The sequence below is a fragment of the Pristiophorus japonicus genome, chromosome 1, assembly GCF_044704955.1.
Source record: "Pristiophorus japonicus isolate sPriJap1 chromosome 1, sPriJap1.hap1, whole genome shotgun sequence".
Lineage (NCBI taxonomy): Eukaryota > Metazoa > Chordata > Chondrichthyes > Pristiophoridae > Pristiophorus > Pristiophorus japonicus.
Genome location: NC_091977.1, coordinates 509,494,096 through 509,509,780, shown reverse-complemented (window position 1 = coordinate 509,509,780; position 15,685 = coordinate 509,494,096). Strand labels below are relative to the sequence as shown.

The following is a 15,685-nucleotide window of genomic DNA, read 5'->3' as shown; positions in this document are numbered from 1 at the left end:
ACAAATGTCCTCAAAAATCTTGCGCCTGAAAAAGCAGACGCATAGTCTACTTTTACAGGTGTAAGTGTTTTAAAAACACAAAAACATATAAAAATAAAGTTATTAAAACATACTTTATCATTAAAAACCCTTCCCACAACGATAAGTTTATTTAAACATTTTTTTTTAAATCGGGAATTTTTTTTAAGACATTAATAACTTTAATTTAAATGAATGTATTGTAATTATTTTCTATTTTTTATTAGTGTTTTGGGTGTTTGGTGCTGTGTTTTGGGTGTTTCAAGCTCTATCACAATTATAGTAATAGGAGTTTAGGACCCTGCGGAACTCCTATTATGATGACACTTTACCTGATTGGCTACCCAAAGCCATGTAACTCCAGCTGTAGGCCTACGCACGTGTCGACGTGCACACACTGCGACTGGCAATCGAAGGAGGCCTCAGCACCGGAAAGTCGAACATGAGCAGCAGCTTAAGGTAGGTGCGTATTTTTTCTCTAAAATGCCCGCGGGCAGGCCAAAATGGAATTTCAGGGCCATTACTTTTTCGAGGGTATTATTTTAATCAGGATCGGAGTAATTTGCAGATTATCGTCAGCCATTGGGACGGTGGAATCTGAAATGTAAAAGATAGGAAATGTACAAATGGAAGATTTAAAACACCAAGAGGCCGATTTTCAGCGAGTGCTGCCGATGGCCGGCGAGGTACCGGACGGTACTTTGGACGGGATATTCATGGCTGAGGTCCCTCTGTAAGGGGTGGTTTGCAGGGGGTCAGCTTTCCCTTCTGACCTTATATGAGCGGTTCCGAATCGCTCCCACACCCTTGGTTCTAGACACTGGAATTATGAAGGGACTGTGACAGACTTGGACAGACAATCGGTTTCAAGGTAGGAAGCAGGTATGGCTTTATTGTGTTTACAAAGAAGTAAAAGGCACACCTTTAATAACACACACAGACCAATACACACTGAGGGGTACAACACATTGAATAAATTGTCCAATTACAGTCTGTGGGGAAAAGAATACAGCTTAAACTCTAAATGGGGTAAAAAGGCAAATGCAGATACATTTACACAAGTTATCCCAGCCTCCCTCCTCCCAATTCCCCTAACTAACGAAGTTATAGCTCTGGGGTTTCAGGGGCTATGCTCACCAATCCCTTTTGACAGTTGCCGGTGAATCACGGTTTTGGGGTTTGCTGTACTTGGCCTTCTAGGCGAGCCGTACCCCGGACGGAGGAGAGGACTTCGGACTGCGTAGTCTTCGGTTGGGGTGCGTCCGTTGATGCGCTAAGTTGCGTTTTGGATGTTTGGGGTAAATACCCACTTTCTTTGGTTAGGAATAGTTTTAGTTAGTCCCTTTTGGTAATTTCTCCCCCGTTGGGTCGTTCAGAAATAGATTGTAGAGTGGTTGTCAATTTGGTTCCTGACAACCTTCCATTTCGTGCGCCTCGTGCTCGGTCGGTCCTTGACGATTTCTTGTAGTTTCCTTCACTACTCCATTTCTTCACTCCCCAGCTCCAGCTGCTTGTTTCTGTCTGTGTTCAAGTCTGTGCAAGTTACAGTCTGTGTTCTGCTACTTTTAGTTCTGCTAGTTTTGAGTTCTGCTAGTTTTCCTGTGTTCTGCTAGTCTGCGTGCTGCTCCTTGCTGGTCTTTCCTTGTAAAACTGGGGGATAGATATATTCCAAAAAAAGGCTCCATTATCTCCCATCAAATCTCTTGGGCTCTGTTTAAACTGTACTGTCCACTGATTTTCAAATGTCTCCTTTGTCAGCAGTAACTCAATTATGGTGTGAGAATGTGCTATCACTGGTTTTGCATTGTTTTAGAATTGTCCAGTTTCTTGACCATGATTTCCATTGTGCTTGATTGGGTAATTCGATTATCTCTTAGAGGGTGAATAGTTCCCCCAGACAGTCTGGGGTCTTTAATACACGAATTTGGCCCCACCTCCTGTATTTGGTAACTCTTTTTTTTTGCAGCCAAAATGTTGTAGAATCTTAAAATTGATATGCTCCTTCCCATAGATGTTTAGGGGATCTCAAGCTTCTGTAATTTAGGTCCATTTTGAATTCCCTTTCCTATGAGTCCAAACACTGGGGGGGGGGGGTCTCCATGAATGCATCCCCTTTTATCCCCCGCAGGCTTCGTCTGCCCCTTTAAACTAATTTTAAAAGCCCAGAAAGGGATTCTTCTCCTCTGTAGGGGAAAGGTACCTGGAATCTTTGCGGGATATTGGTAAATTCTACGCCTCGAAGGTTGGCAGTCGGCAAATGGAATATGTACGCCGCCAATCTAGGTGGCAGCGGGTGGGAGGTAGCATTCTCGGTGGCAAAGGCGCTTGCCAAAATAAAAACAATAGCAAAAAATAAAAAAAAGTATCCGAAGGCCTTCAGGGTACACCATCCAGGTAAGTTGCTATTGAAAAAAAGTATTAAAATGTTCACTGACCTTTTTTTCAGTTTCTTCATACTCACTGTCGGGGACAGACCAGCCTCCAGCCAGCAGCCCACTCCCGTTCTGCTGCCGACTCCTGCCCACAGGAATCTGGGAGCTCGGCGGGCAGGATCTCAGTTGCGCCACTCGGCCGTCCGCTGACGCCAGCGGGCGGTTCCTGGCAGCTCTCCCCTCCCGCCCACTCCAGGCCACGTCGAAAGTGGCACTGGGCGGATCTTCAGGAGGAACGTCGGCAGTAGCGGGTGGCAGTTGGCGGCAGCAGGTGGTGAGTGATGAAAATCGGCTCCTATAGAGATTCAAGGAATGCTCTTCAATTTGTCAACTATTAAATTTGGCAGGACCTCCAGGTTTGCCGTCCGCAAATCTCCCCCCCACCCCCCCCCACTCTCGTCACACCTCAGAGTTATTATCGGGGCCCATGATGTATTTTGGAAAAATGCAGGCTTAAAGAAAGAAGGTTCCAAGGACAGAGGAGGACATTGAATTTGGGAGGAGGATGGATAAAACTATAGATAGATCAAATGTACCAAATTAGAGGCTAAAGATCAGTCTTATGATATTTTCCTGCCATAATCACGGTGACTGGCTTTTGTTGATTGAATAAGACAAGTACTGTATTTATTATGAGTTTCTGGTACAAATCATGCCATGAGGTACAAATTGTCCAGTGTATCATAAGTCACAGCACCAGCAACTGACTCAAATGGGTCGAAGGATGATATGAGGGGTGGGAGATGAAAATTGTAAGTAAATAAATTTAGAGATGGGAACAATTAAAGCAGAGGGTGGGGGGTGGGATGGTGTCACAATAGAGGACACTAATTGGAGGACCTTAAAGGAGATTTCAAGCCAGCAGCAGCCTTTGCTAAGAACATAAGAGCATGGGATTAATAAGCAGCAGGCAACACAAAGGGGAAGTGAACTCTGGGTACAAGCATGTGTCTTTAGGCAAGTGACAGATGCCTATTTGATTGCTGCTGAAGTCAAGGTTGCTGCAAGAGATGCTTTTGAGGAAGCCTGACCTCTGCCACTTCATAGAAACATGGAATAATACAGCTCGGTGGGAGGCTATTTGGCCCATCATGCCTGCGACAGCTCTCTGAAAGAGATACGAATTAGTCCCACTCTCACTTCACAGCACCATCCCCATAGGCTAGCAGGTGACCATTATCGGCCCCATATGTGCCAGCCCTCTGTTAGCTGCAAATGCCCTTACAGCAGATGGGAAAGCTCTGTATCCACCTCTCCGCACATTCAGGCCTTCAGAAGTCAGGTCCTAGTGGTCATCCCGTTGGTGCATCCCGCCCACAAAAATGGTTGCTGACCTACTGACATGCCTTTCTTTCATGCAGCTCCATGCAAAACCAGACACATTGTGATTGTGGGACTTCTGATGAATCATCCAGCATAATGGTTAGTCAGGTGTGGAGATATCATAGAGAAGCTGGCAGAGCTGTGGTGGTTCAGCTTCCTGTGGGAACACCAACACTACATCTACCAAAGTGAGGACCTTTCACTTCTATAAGAACATAAGAAATAGGAACAGGAGTAGGCCATATGGCCCCTCGAGCCTGCTCCGCCAGTCAATAAGATCATGGCTGATCATCGACCTCAACTCCACTTTCCCACCTGAACGCCATAATCACTTGATTCCCCTAGACTCCAAAAATCTATCCATCTCAGCCTTGAATATATTCAGAGACTCAGCATTCATAGCCCTCTGGGGCAGAGAATTGCAAAGATTCACAACCCTTTGAGTGAAGAAATTCCTCCTCATCTCTGTCTCAAATGGCTTACCCCTTATCCTGAGACTGTGTCCCTAGTTCTAGACACTCCAGCCAGGGGAAACAACCTCTCAGTATCCAACCTGTCAATCCCCTTCAGAATCTTGTATGTTTTAATGAGATCACCTCTCATTCTTCTAAACTCCAGAGAGTGTAGGCCCATTCTACACAATCTCTCATCATAAGACAGCCCTCTCATCCAAGGAATCAATCTAATAAACCTTTGTTGTACCAGCTCCAAGGCAAGTATATCCTTCCTTAGAAAAGGAGACCAAAACTCTGCAGGTGTGATCTCACCAAGGCCCTGAACAATTGTTATAAGACTTCTTTATTATCTGCGGGTTTCAGTGGGAGGGCACAGAGGAGCCTGACTTGCCTGGCATCCCTCTGTAGGTCTGCCTCTCCTGAACGTGTGAGATCAGCGAATTGCTCGTGGCAAACTCATTATTGCCAGGAAACAATTAATGGCAACCAGCATGAAGGCTCATGAATGTCCAAGTGCCAACAGGAAAGAAGCAAATAAATCCAGAATTAGCCTAGAAATGGCTCAAAACACTCCTTTGAAGCATCGTGGTCCTTTTATATGTCCTCCCGCCTGAAAAGTTCACTCACGCCAAGTATCCTTGTTGCAGTGGAGACTTGTTGTCACAGACATGTAGCGGGGACATTCCCTGTCCCCTTTTCACAGTGAAATGACTCTCCTACCTGCTTATAATAACCACCTAAGATCCAATCAGAAATCGAGATGACCTATGTAATTAGATGGAAATCAGGTCTAACTGATTCCTGATGACTTTCACGACATGCCCAAGGCTGAAATTTGACAGGGGTTCCACCTGTCTCTTGTAGTAACTCCAGAAGAACTCTCAGGAAAGTGGCTGTTTAACCCCAGGGAAACTCAGAGGGGGTCTAGGGATGGCGGGGGGAAAACCCTCATGGGATTGCAGTCTCCAGCAAAAAACGGAAACATATATGCTGTACCAGACACTGAGAACGGTCTGACTGTTTTTGTTTGAGCTCTGAAAGTGCAGTGCTGTTTCTTTTTTTTTGCTAACCTCCTTTACTACTCTCACAGTGGGACACATGTCTGGAATCAATGCACTAAGGGCTATGTACCCACACCCTAAGTGGCCAGCACTTCCGAAAATGATATGCCTACCTCTTCAACCAAGCTTTTGCTCATCCCTGCTAATATCTCCTTCTTTGTCTTGGCATCTATTCATGCCTCTATGAAGCATGTTGGGATGTTTCTCTATGTTTAAGGCGTTATAGAAATACAAGTTGTTGTTGTGGCTCAGATCAGCTCCTTGCTGCCCTAAACAGCTGGGCCGTTGAGGAAACCATTTTGAATATGAAATTATCAAATATGAAATCAAAATTCCAATTAACATTTGATATTGAAAGTCCTTGGTCCTTAGAAAGTTAGCATTTACTTCACGGTAGCAAAGTGGTTATGCCACTGGACCAGTAGCAGTAATCCATGATACGGTGACATGTGTTCCAGTCCCACCACGGCAGCTGGGAAATTTAAATTCAATTAATTAAATTAATCTGGAATAAAAAAACTAGTATCAGTAACGGTGCCCATGAAACTACTAGATTGTTGTAAAAAAGGTTCACTAATGACCAATGGGAAAGAAATCTGCCCCCCTGACCCGGTCTGGCCTATATGTGACTCCAGACTTACAGCAAAGTGGTTGACTCTTAACTGCCCTCCGAAATAGCCTAGCGAGCCACTCAGTTGTATATGGCGACTCACCGTTTTGGATACTGTTGGGGGAGGTGGCTCATCAGGGGAAGGCAGCAGCAGCCAAGTCCATGGCACCAGGGGTGGCTCTGCTACACAGGAGGGCAGGAAAAAGGATGGGAGAGCTATAGTGATAGGGGTTTCTATTGTAAGAGGAACAGATAGGCGTTTCTGCGGCCGCAAATGAGACTCCAGGATGGTATGTTGCCTCCCTGGTGCAAGGGTCAAGGATGTCTCGGAGCAGCTGCAGCGCATTCTGGAGGGGGAGGGTGAACAGCCAGCTGTTGTGGTACATATAGGTACCAACGATATAGGTAAAAAATGGGATGAGGTCCTACAAGTTGAATTTAGGGAGCTAGGAGTTAAATTAAAAAGTAGGACCTCAAAGGTAGTAATCTCAGGATTGCTACCAGAGTAGGAATTGCAAGATAGTTCAGATGAATACCTGACTTGAGGAATGGTGCAAGGAGGAGAGATTCAAATTCCTGGGGCATTGGAACCGGTTCTGGGGGAGGTGGGACCAATACAAACCGGATGGTCAGCACCTGGGCAGGACTGGAACCTATGTCTTAGGCAGAGTGTTTGCTAGTGCTCTTGGGGAGGGGTTAAACTAATATGGCAGGGGGATGGGAACCTATTCAGGGAGACAGAGGGAAGTAAAAAGGGGGCAGAAGCAAAAGGTAGGAAGGAGAAAAGGAAGAGTGGAGGGCAGAGAAATCAAGGGCAAAAACCAAAAAAGGCGACATTACAACGTAATTCTAAAAGGACAACGAGTGTTAAAAAAACAAGCCTGAAGGCTCTGAGTCTCAATGCGAGGAGCATTCATAATAAGGTGGACGAATTAACTGCGCAGATAACTGTTAACGGATGTGAGGTTATTGGGATTACGGAGACATGGCTCCAGGGTAACCAAGGCTGGGAACTCAACATCCAGGGGTATTCAATATTCAGGAAGGATAGACAGGAAGGAAAAGGAGGTGGGGTAGCGTTATTGATTAAAGAGGAGGTTAACGCAATAGTAAGGAAGGACATTAGCTTGGATGATGTGGAATCTATATGGATAGAGTTGCGAAACATCAAAGGGCAGAAAACATTAATGGGAGTTGTGTACAGACCACCAAACAGTAGTAAGGAGGTTGGGGATGACATCAAACAAGAAATTAGGGATGCGTGCAATTATGGTACAGCAGTTATCATGGGTGACTTTAACCTACATATTGATTGGGCTAACCAAACTGGTAGCAATACTGTGGAGGAGGATTTCCTGGAGTGTATAAGGGATGGTTTTCCAGACCAATATGTCGAGGAACCAACTAGAGAGCAGGCCATCCCTGACTGGATCTTGTGTAACGAGAGAGGATTAATTAACAATCGGGTCGTGCGTGGCCCCTTGGGGGAAGAGTGACCATAATATGGTAGAATTCTTCATTAAGATGGGGAGCGACACAGTTAATTCAGAGACTAGGTTCCTGAACGTAAAGAAAGGAAACTTCGATGGTATGAGACGTGACTTGGCTAGGATAGACTGGCAAATAATACTTAAAGGGTTGACGGTGAATAGGCAATGGCAGACATTTAAAGATCATGTGGATGAATTACAACTATTGTATATTCCTGTCTGGCGTAAAAATAAAGCAGGAAAGGTAGCTCAACCGTGGCTAATAAGGGAAATTAGGGATTGTGTTAAATCCACAGAAGTGGCATATAAATTGACCAGAAAAAGCAGCAAACCTGAGGACTGGGAGAAATTTAGAAGTCAGCAGAGGAGGACTAAGGGTTTAATTAGGAGGGGGATAATAGAGTATGAGAGTAAGCTTGCAGGGAACATAAAAACTGACTGCAAAAGCTTCTATAGATATGTGAAGAGAAAAAGATTAATGAAGACTAATGTATGTCCCTTCAGTCAGAATCAGGTGAATTTATAATGGGGAACAAGGAAATGGTAGACCAATTGAACAAATACTTTGGTTCTGTCTTCAGCAAGGAAGATACAAATAACCTCCCGAAAATGCTAAGGACCAAGGGTCTAGCGAGAAGGAGGAACTAAGGGAAATCCTTATTAATCAGGAAATGGTGTTAAGGAACCTGTTGGGACTGAAGGCCGATAAATCCCCAAGGCCTGATCGTCTGTATCTCAGAGTATTTAAGGAAGTGGCCCAAGAAATAGTGGATGCATTGGTAGTCATTTTCCAATCTGGATCAGTACCTTTGGATTGGAGGGTAGCTAATGTAACCCCACTTTTTTAAAAATGAGGGAGAGAGAAAACAGGGAATTATGGACCGATTAGCCTGACATCGGTGCTGGAGAAAATGCTGGAATCAATTATTAAAGATGAAATAGCAGCGCATTTGGAAAGCAGTGACAGGATCAGTCCAAGTCAGCATGGATTTATGAAAGGGAAATCACGCTTGAAAAATCTCCCAGAGTTTTTTGAGGATGTAACTAGTAGAGTGGATAAAGGCGAACCAGTGGATGGTGTATTTGGACTTTCAAAAGGCTTTTGACAAGGTCCCACATAAGAGATTAGCGTGCAAAATTAAAGGACATGTTTTGGGGGTAATGTATTGACGTGGATTGAGAACTGGTTGGCAGACAGGAAGCAAAGAGTATGAATAAACGGGTCCTGTTCAGAATGGCAGGCAGTGACTAGTGGGGTACCACAAGGTTCAGTGCTGGGACCCCAGCTATTTACAATATACATTAATGATTTAGACGTAGGAATTGAATGTAATCTGTCCAAATTTGCAGATGCCACTAAGCTGGGTGGCAGTGTGAGCTGTGAGGAGGATGCTAAGAGGCTGCAGGGTAACTTGGACAGGTTAGGTGAGTGGGCAAATACATGGTAGATGCAGTATAATGTGGATAAATGTGAGGTTATCCACTTTGGTGGCAAAAACAGGAAGGCAGATTATTTTCCGAATGGTGACAGATTAGTAAAAGGGGAGGTACAACGAAACCTGGGTGTCATGGTACATCTGGCATGCGGGTACAGCAGACTGTAAAGAAAGCAAATGGCATGCTGGCCTTCATAGCAAGAGGATTTGAGTATAGGAGCAGGGAGGTCTTACTGCAGTTGTACAGGGCCTTTGCGAGACCACACCTTGAACATTGTGTGCAGTTTTGGTCTTCTAATCTGAGGAAGGATGTGCTTGCTATTGAGGGTGTGCAGCGAAGGTTCACCAGACTAATTCCCGGGATGGCAGGACTGACATATAAAGAAAGACCGGATCGGCTAGGCTTATACTTTAGAAGAATGAGAGGGGATCTCATAGAAACATATAAAATGATGATGGGACTGGACAGTTTAGATGCAGGAAGAATGTTCCTGATGTTGGGGAAGTCCAGAACCAGGGATCACAGTCTAAGGATAAGGGGTGAGCCATTTAGGACCGAGATGAGGAGAAACTTTTTCATTCAGTGAGTAGTGAACCTATGGAATTCTCTACCACAGAAAGTTGTGGAGTCCAGTTCGTTGGATATATTCAAGAGGGAGTTAGATATGGCCCTTACGGTTAAGGGGATTAGGGGGAATGGAGAGAAGGTGGGAGTGGGGTACTGGAGTTACTTGATCAGCCATGATCATATTGAATGGCAGTGCAGGCTCGAAGGGCCGAATGGCCTGCTCCTGCACCTATTTTCTATGTCCATGTCTATGTCTATGTTTACAACCACCATCTTCTCGAGGGCAACTAGGGATGTGCAATAAATGTTGATCTTGCCGGCGACGCCCACATCCCGTGAACGAATAACTAAAAAAATACATATTATAGGGAAATCTTATACTATTTATAAGTATCCAAGTCTAGTACAAAATGACTCATTCTGTTCTTCATTGAGAAGGCTATTTCACAGTAAGTCGACTATCTTATGGGTCAAAGGAGTGGATACTGAACTTGGCAGCAGATGCAGAGAAAGCTGCAAGGAAGGATCAAAAAATCAATTATACTCTATGTGTAGAACAAAGTCTAGTGGGAAAATATGAATTGCTCATTGAGCATGAAATTGTATTTGGCACGAAAATGAACATTATCATTTAATGTTATTACCATTAAATTAAATGATTGGCTATTAGCGCAAAATGTATTTACTTTGTGAGGATAATTTCAGTGCACTAAATAAGATATTACTGAAGCAGAAAATTCTAGTTATACAATAACTTAAAGGATAATTGGAACAAAGTAGAAACAAATCAAAAACTTTATTTTTGTGAAAGCTGAATAATATTCCATTGAATTCCTATATAATTTCTTAAATGTAATAAACCGAGCTATTGTAACAATTCTAAGCGTTGGTCAGTCACCTCTTTTTGTTGTTCAAACCTCTTCAAACAGGTAGGAGATTCTTCATCACGAAGATCACGAATGAAGAAATCTACTATGAAGTCACGACGTGCACCCTCTATGAATGGTGTAGAGTTAGATAAAGGTGAGATTGAATGGCATTTAACATGCTAAATCAATATGTAGCAGGAATCAACGACTGAACAAAATGTTGGATTGTCTGCGAAAGTAGCAGAAAATGTCACACTAAAGCTACAGAGTGCTGGTCAGTCAACAACACAAACTTGCATTTATATAGCGCTGTTAATAGAGTAAAACGTCCCAAGGTGCTCCATCGTAGTGTTATGAAACAAAATTTGACATCGAGCCACAAAAGGAGATATTAGGTTGGCCTTAGGAGCATAAGGAGCATCTTAAAGGATGGGAGAGAGAGGTAGAGAGGTTTAGGGCGGGAACTCCAGAGCTTAGGGCTAGGCAGCTGAAAGCACAGTCGCCATTGGTGGAGTGACTAAAATTGGCGATGTGCAAAAGGCCAGAATTGGAGGGGCACAAAGATCTCAGAGGACTTTAGGGGTGGAGGAGGTTACAAAGATAGGGAGGGGGGAGGCCATGGAGGGATTCGCAAACAAGGATGAGGATTTTAAAATTGAGACGCTGCCAATGTAGGTCAGCGAGCACAGGGTGATGGGTGAACGGGACTTGGTGCGAGTTAGGACATGGGCAGCAGAATTTTGGATGAGCTCAAGTTTATGGAGGGTGGAAGATGAGACCACATCTGGAGTATTGTGTCCAATTTTGGTCACCAAGATACTGGGGGCCGATTTTCAGGATAGGTGTATGTGGGGTGTGCGGTGGATGGAGTAGTCACTCTGTCATTTTCATGGGCAGCTCACTGATCGGTGAGAATATGGAAAAGCCTGTGGCTCCTTTGAGGAGCTAAGCCAGAAGTGGATGCTTAAAGAGGCGGAAGCACTAAGGGACTGGTAGTGGGTCGGAGATTTTTGTGGGTCTAGGAGGAGTATTCTTGCTCTTGCTAGCCTTGCAAAAAAAGTGCCATAGCTTTAAGTTAGCATTTTCAAAAGTGGTCTCTTTAAGGAACATTTGTTGGGCTGCTCAGCGCTCATTTTTCACTGGATGGAACTTGCTGTGTAATACCAAAGTTGCTTAAGGGTCTTACCAAATGGCATTGGACTCCAATTCAAATGTATTAATGAGGCTCCCTCCTTGTTCATGTAGGGGTGCTGGACGGCAACTTGAAAAGGGTGGCTAGCAACAATCCTGCTAAGCTGCGAGGTCGAGCAGCCACCTGCAGGTGCTGTGCAAGCCGCTCACCGGCCTTTGCATGGAAGAAACTACGCATGCGCGAAGATTTGAATGGGCCACGTAACCAGTTAAAGGGACCATGCAACAAAAAAAATCAGAGGGAACATTGGTGGCGAGTGAGTAGCAGGTTTAAAAAAACAAAATCGTTTGCCTAGCACCCCATTTTTCAGCGTGAATTGCAGCAGATAGAGTTTAATGTGGGGAAGTGTGAGGTCATCTACTTTTAAAGGGTTAAAATATGAAGATAGGTTGCTTAAACTTGGGCGATCTAAGCAAAGTGTTTAAAATCAACAATAGAACAGTGAAATTAAAAGAGCAGGAAACAGGAGAGGTTGCAATCACCAAGGACAAAAAGACATTCACTGGAGAGGTTGAGGGAAGAGAGAAGAAAGAACATCTCAGGAGGGACACTGACATTGGATGTGGGAGAGGAATAAACAATGAGGATTTTGAAAGAAAGGCTCAATGGATGGAAACAAGTGAAATGCTGGAGTGAGGAGAATGGACCAGAGGAATAAGGGATTGGACCAAAATAAGGTTTAGCAAAGATGGCCATGATTTGAGCAGGACAAATGGTGAAAGGAATAGCCAGACTTTAGAAGGCGTCAGAAAGGTGGAGGAAGTCACCCATCATGAGCGATGTCACACTTAGTGCAGTTATAATAATACAATCATCCTCTGCACCATCATAAATGGCGCTTGTTCACAAAGAGTGAATGTTCTGAAGGGAAATGCGGAAAGTGATTGCATATCCACTGACAGGATTGGACAGGATGGGGAACAAATTGGAGGAATTGACCTCCAATAAACACTTAAGGAAAGATGGTTGCCAAGAGTGGAGAATATAACATTTGGGTTTTCAGGGGAGCCTTTTCTGCCTCAAGTTCAGGAAGTCTCCCTGCTGCTTGATCTGCCACTGGTTAGAAATGTGTTGGTCACTTAGCATGTGAAATGCTTTCTTTATGATGTATGTGATGTGACTGATCCAAGGAGCATAGAAACATCGAAACATAGAAAGTAGGTGCAGGAGTAGGCCATTTGGCCCTTCGAGCCTGTACCCCCATTCAATATGATCATGGCTGATCATGCAACTTCAGTACCCCATTCCTGCTTTATCTCCATACCCCTTGATCCCTTTAGCCATAAGAGCCACATCTAACTCCCTTTTGAATATATCTAACAAATTGGCCTCAACAACTTTCTATGGTATAGAATTCCACAGGTTCAAAATTCATTGACTGAAGAGGTTTCTCCTCATCTTGGTCCTAAATGGCTTACCCCTTATCCTTAGACTGTGACCCGTGGTTCTGGACTTCTCCAACATCGGGAATATTCTTCCTGCATCTAACCTGTCCAATCCTGTCAGGATTTTATATGTATCTATGAGATCCCCTCTCATTCTTCTAAATTCCAGTGAATATAAGCCTAGTCGATCCAATCTTTCTTCATATGTCAGTCCTGCCATCCCGGGAATCAGTCTGGTGAACCTTCGCTGCACTCTCTCAATAGTAAGAATGTCCTTCCTCAGATTAAGAAACCAAAACTGTACACAATATTCAAGGTGAGGCCTCACCAAGGCCCTGTACAACTGCAGTAAGACCTCCCTGCTCCTATACTCAATTCCTCTCGCTATGAAGGCCAACATGCCATTTGCCTTCTTCACCACCTGCTATATTTGCATGCTAACTTTCGCTGACTGATGTACTATGACACCCAGGTCTCATTACACCTCCCCTTTTCCTAATCTGTCACCATTCAGATAATATTCTGCCTTCGTATTTTTGTCACCAAAGTGGATAATCTCACATTTATCTACATTATACTGCATCTGCCATGCATTTGCCCACTCAGCTAACCTGTCCAAGTCACCCTGCAGCCTCTTTGCATCCTCCTCACAGCTCACATGCCACCCAGCTTAGTATCATCTGCAAACTTGGAGATATTACATTCAATTCCTTCGTCTAAACCATTAATGTATATTGTAAATAGCTAGGATCCCAGTACTGAACCTTGCAGTCACTGCCTGCCATTCTGAAAAGGACACAGTTATTCCTACTCTCTGCTTCCTGTCTGTCAACCAGCTCTCTATCCACATCAATACATTACCCCCAATAACATGTGCTTTAATTTTGTACACTAATCTCTTGTGTGCTACCTTGTCAAAAGCCTTTTGAAAGTCCAAATACACCACATCCACTGGTTCTCCCTTGTCCACTCTACTAGTTACATCCTCAAAAATTCTAGACTTGTCAAACATGATTTCCCTTTCATAAATCCATGCTGACTTGGACTGATCCTGTCACTGCTTTCCAAATGCGCAGCTATTACAGCTTTAATAATTGATTCCAACATTTTCCCCACTACCAATGTCAGGCTAACCAGTCTATAATTCCTTGTTTTTTCTCTCCCTCGCTTTTTTAATAAGTGGGGTTACATAAGCAACCCTCCAATCCATAGGAACTGATCCAGAGTCGATAGAATGTTGCAAAATGACCACCAATGCATCCACTATTTCAAGGGCCATTTTCTTAAGTACTCTGGGATGCAGAATATCAGGCCCTGGGGATTTATCAGCCTTCAATCTCATCAATTTTCCTAACACAATTTCCTGACTAATAAGGATTTCCTTCAGCTCCTCCTTCTCGCAAGACCCTCGGTCCCCTAGTATTTCCGGAAGGTTATTTGTGTCTTCCTTAGTGAAGACAGAATCAATTAGTCTGCCATTTCTTTGTTCCGCATTATAAATTCACCTGATTCTGACTGCAAGCAACCTACATTTGTCTTCACTAATCTTTTGCTCTTCACATATCTACAGAAGCTTTTGCAGTCAGTTTTTATGTTCCCTGCAAGCTTACTCTCATACTCTATTTTTCCCCCTCCTAAGTAAACCCTTTGTCCTCCTCTGCTGAAATCTAAATTTCTCCCAGTCCTCAGGTTTGCTGCTTTTTCTGGCCAATTTATATGCCTCTTCCTTGGATTTAACACTCTCCCTAATTTCCCTTGTTAGCCACGGTTGAGCCAACTTCCCTGTTTTATTTTTATTCCAGACAGGGATGTGCAATTGTTGAAGTTCATCCATGTGATCTTTAAATGTTTGCCATTGCCTATCCACCATCAACCTTTTACGCATCATTCGCCGGTCTATTCTAGCCAATTCATATCTCATACCATCGAAGTTACCTTTCCTTAAGTTCAGGACCCTAGTCTCTGAATTAACTGTGTCACTCTACATCTTAATGAAGAATTCTACCATATTATGATCACTCTTCCCCAAGGGGCCCCGCACAGCAAAATTGCTAATTAACCTTATTGACAAATGCCTATAGCCTAGCAGGCTTATTAATGGGTGTGTGGTTGAGAACAATGTTGCCACATTGATAGCAAATCTCTCTCCTCAGCAGCTGTAATTAGTCTGCTTCTGAGAAAGAAAGACTTGCATTTATATAGTGCCTTTCACGACCACCGGACATTCCAAAGCGCTTCACACTCAATAAAGTACTTTTTGAAGTGTAGTCACAGTTGTACTGTTGTAATGCTTCTGAGGGGAAGAGTACAACTCCTATCAGATCGAAAACGATGGAGGTGAGTTTAATTTGGAGCATACATCAGGCAGGCGAAGGGCAGAGCTAACACACCACTCTTTTATGTGGAAGCAGGCACTGACTATTCCCCCGAATTGGGTGCAATACACAACATTTTACAGCCTCCAGGAGCATGCAGATGCCTGATACACATAAGAACATAAGAGATAGGAGCAGGATTAGGCCATTTAGAAACATAGAAATATAGAAAAATAGGTGCAGGAGTAGGCCATTCGGCACTTCGAGCCTGCACCGCCATTCAATAAGATCATGGCCGATCATTCCCTCAGTACCCCTTTCCTGCTTTCTTTCCATACCCCTTGATCCCCTTAATCGTAAGAGCCATATCTATCTCCCTCTTGAATATATCCAGTGAACTGGCATCAACAACTCTCTGCGGCAGGGAATTCCACAGGTTAACAATTCTCTGAGTGAAGAAGTTTCTCCTCCTCTCAATCCTAAATGGCCTACCCCTTATCCCCTGGTTCTGGACTTCTCCAACATCGGGAA

General features: G+C 43.9%; 1 long non-coding RNA gene across 3 annotated transcripts in view; it reads left to right on the top strand.

Moving 5' to 3' along the window:
* The first annotated feature begins 397 nt into the window (after positions 1-397).
* Positions 398-15,685, top strand: part of LOC139260372 (uncharacterized) — a 135,655-nt gene continuing 120,367 nt past the window's right edge. For 2 of the 3 annotated variants that reach the window (XR_011592786.1, XR_011592788.1), the window contains exons 1-2: positions 398-481; positions 10,327-10,416. This is a non-coding gene — a long non-coding RNA (uncharacterized lncRNA). Of the gene's footprint in view, positions 482-10,326; positions 10,417-11,507; positions 11,705-15,685 lie in introns of those variants that run through there. The other variant, XR_011592787.1, reaches the window with a different exon arrangement.